Genomic DNA, 3,618 nt, shown 5'->3' on the forward strand with positions numbered 1-3,618 from the left:
ACCCTACCTAACCTAACCTAACCTATATATATAGGTAAGGTTAGGTTAGGTAGCCAAAAAAAGCTAGGTTAGGTTAGGTTAGGTAGGTTAGGTAGACGAAAAAACATTAATTCATGAAAACTTGGCTTATTAGGCAAATCGGGCCTTGCATAGTAGGCTGAGAAGTGAGTTCTGGCTACTAGGTACGACATATATATATATATATATATATATATATATATATATATATATATATATATATATATATGTCGTACCTAGTAGCCAGAACTCACTTTTTGGCCTACTATTCAAGGCCCGATTTGCCTAATAAGCCAAGTTTTCCTGAATTAATATATTTTTTCTAATTTTTTTCTTATGAAATGATAAAGCTACCCATTTCATTATGTATGAGGTCAATTTTTTTTTATTGGAGTTAAAATTAACGTAGATATATGACCGAACCTAACCAACCCTACCTAACCTAACCTAACCTATCTTTATAGGTTAGGTTTGGTTAGGTAGCCGAAAAAGTTAGGTTAGGTTAGGTTAGGTAGGTTAGGTAGTCGAAAAACAATTAATTCATGAAAACTTGGCTTATTAGGCAAATCGGGCCTTGAATAGTAGGCCAAAAAGTGAGTTCTGGCTACTAGGTACGACATATATATATATATATATATATATATATGTGAGAAAGCTGCATGAACGCGCAAGCCATATATCACTAAGAACTCTTTGACCCGGCCAGGATTCGAACCCATGCCGTCCAGGATCACCCCTAAACGTACACAGTACCGTGACCACCGCACCAATGATCGTCTATAAGGATTGGTCAGTCTTGGCGCTTATTAACTAAGCTCCCTGACTGACCAATCCCCGACGACACTCATGGATCCATTTGGGTACAGTTTTTCATCAAATTCTGGCGCATGCACGGGCCGCACTGAGTCTAACATGTGTGAGAAAGCTGCATGAACGCGCAAGCCATATATCACTAAGAACTCTTTGACCCGGCCAGGATTCGAACCCATGCCGTCCAGGATCACCCCTAAACGTACACAGTACCGTGACCACCGCACCAATGATCGTCTATAAGGATTGGTGCGGCCCGTGCATGCGCCAGAATTTGATGAAAAACTGTACCCAAATGGATCCATGAGTGTCGTCGGGGATTGGTCAGTCAGGGAGCTTAGTTAATAAGCGCCAAGACTGACCAATCCTTATAGACGATCATTGGTGCGGTGGTCACGGTACTGTGTACGTTTAGGGGTGATCCTGGACGGCATGGGTTCGAATCCTGGCCGGGTCAAAGAGTTCTTAGTGATATATGGCTTGCGCGTTCATGCAGCTTTCTCACACATGTTAGACTCAGTGCGGCCCGTGCATGCGCCAGAATTTGATGAAAAACTGTACCCAAATGGATCCATGAGTGTCGTCGGGGATTGGTCAGTCAGGGAGCTTAGTTAATAAGCGCCAAGACTGACCAATCCTTATAGACGATCATTGGTGCGGTGGTCACGGTACTGTGTACGTTTAGGGGTGATCCTGGACGGCATGGGTTCGAATCCTGGCCGGGTCAAAGAGTTCTTAGTGATATATGGCTTGCGCGTTCATGCAGCTTTCTCACACATGTTAGACTCAGTGCGGCCCGTGCATGCGCCAGAATTTGATGAAAAACTGTACCCAAATGGATCCATGAGTGTCGTCGGGGATTGGTCAGTCAGGGAGCTTAGTTAATAAGCGCCAAGACTGACCAATCCTTATAGACGATCATTGGTGCGGTGGTCACGGTACTGTGTACGTTTAGGGGTGATCCTGGACGGCATGGGTTCGAATCCTGGCCGGGTCAAAGAGTTCTTAGTGATATATGGCTTGCGCGTTCATGCAGCTTTCTCACACATGTTAGACTCAGTGCGGCCCGTGCATGCGCCAGAATTTGATGAAAAACTGTACCCAAATGGATCCATGAGTGTCGTCGGGGATTGGTCAGTCAGGGAGCTTAGTTAATAAGCGCCAAGACTGACCAATCCTTATAGACGATCATTGGTGCGGTGGTCACGGTACTGTGTACGTTTAGGGGTGATCCTGGACGGCATGGGTTCGAATCCTGGCCGGGTCAAAGAGTTCTTAGTGATATATGGCTTGCGCGTTCATGCAGCTTTCTCACACATGTTAGACTCAGTGCGGCCCGTGCATGCGCCAGAATTTGATGAAAAACTGTACCCAAATGGATCCATGAGTGTCGTCGGGGATTGGTCAGTCAGGGAGCTTAGTTAATAAGCGCCAAGACTGACCAATCCTTATAGACGATCATTGGTGCGGTGGTCACGGTACTGTGTACGTTTAGGGGTGATCCTGGACGGCATGGGTTCGAATCCTGGCCGGGTCAAAGAGTTCTTAGTGATATATGGCTTGCGCGTTCATGCAGCTTTCTCACACATGTTAGACTCAGTGCGGCCCGTGCATGCGCCAGAATTTGATGAAAAACTGTACCCAAATGGATCCATGAGTGTCGTCGGGGATTGGTCAGTCAGGGAGCTTAGTTAATAAGCGCCAAGACTGACCAATCCTTATAGACGATCATTGGTGCGGTGGTCACGGTACTGTGTACGTTTAGGGGTGATCCTGGACGGCATGGGTTCGAATCCTGGCCGGGTCAAAGAGTTCTTAGTGATATATGGCTTGCGCGTTCATGCAGCTTTCTCACACATGTTAGACTCAGTGCGGCCCGTGCATGCGCCAGAATTTGATGAAAAACTGTACCCAAATGGATCCATGAGTGTCGTCGGGGATTGGTCAGTCAGGGAGCTTAGTTAATAAGCGCCAAGACTGACCAATCCTTATAGACGATCATTGGTGCGGTGGTCACGGTACTGTGTACGTTTAGGGGTGATCCTGGACGGCATGGGTTCGAATCCTGGCCGGGTCAAAGAGTTCTTAGTGATATATGGCTTGCGCGTTCATGCAGCTTTCTCACACATGTTAGACTCAGTGCGGCCCGTGCATGCGCCAGAATTTGATGAAAAACTGTACCCAAATGGATCCATGAGTGTCGTCGGGGATTGGTCAGTCAGGGAGCTTAGTTAATAAGCGCCAAGACTGACCAATCCTTATAGACGATCATTGGTGCGGTGGTCACGGTACTGTGTACGTTTAGGGGTGATCCTGGACGGCATGGGTTCGAATCCTGGCCGGGTCAAAGAGTTCTTAGTGATATATATATATATATTGGTGTATACTGGCAGCAGGTTTTCTTTCAAACATGTTTCATTGAATATGACCGCATATTCTGTATTTATTATTTTCTGGTTTAGGGCTTCTATCCCTCTAACTATTTTCTTAGCATCAGGGCTTAATTGGAATAGGAGTTCTCCAAAACTCATTTTCGTACTTTTAAGGTGAAGAAAAGAAGTTATTTACTATAGAGTGTATTACACTTATTTGTATAATTTGCACGACGTTTCGAACCTCCATGGTTCATTCTCAAGTGAACAGATCTTACAATACTAGTTGATTTTATACCAGCATTAGGTCAGGTGATAATACAATGAAGGTGAAAAACATGGGGGGATACATAAGGGATAAACATAGGGGCTGCAGAAGGCTTATTGGCCCATACGAGGCATCTCCTATCTAAACACA

This window comes from Procambarus clarkii, chromosome 72 (genome assembly GCF_040958095.1).
Source record: "Procambarus clarkii isolate CNS0578487 chromosome 72, FALCON_Pclarkii_2.0, whole genome shotgun sequence".
Classification (NCBI taxonomy): Eukaryota; Metazoa; Arthropoda; class Malacostraca; order Decapoda; family Cambaridae; genus Procambarus; species Procambarus clarkii.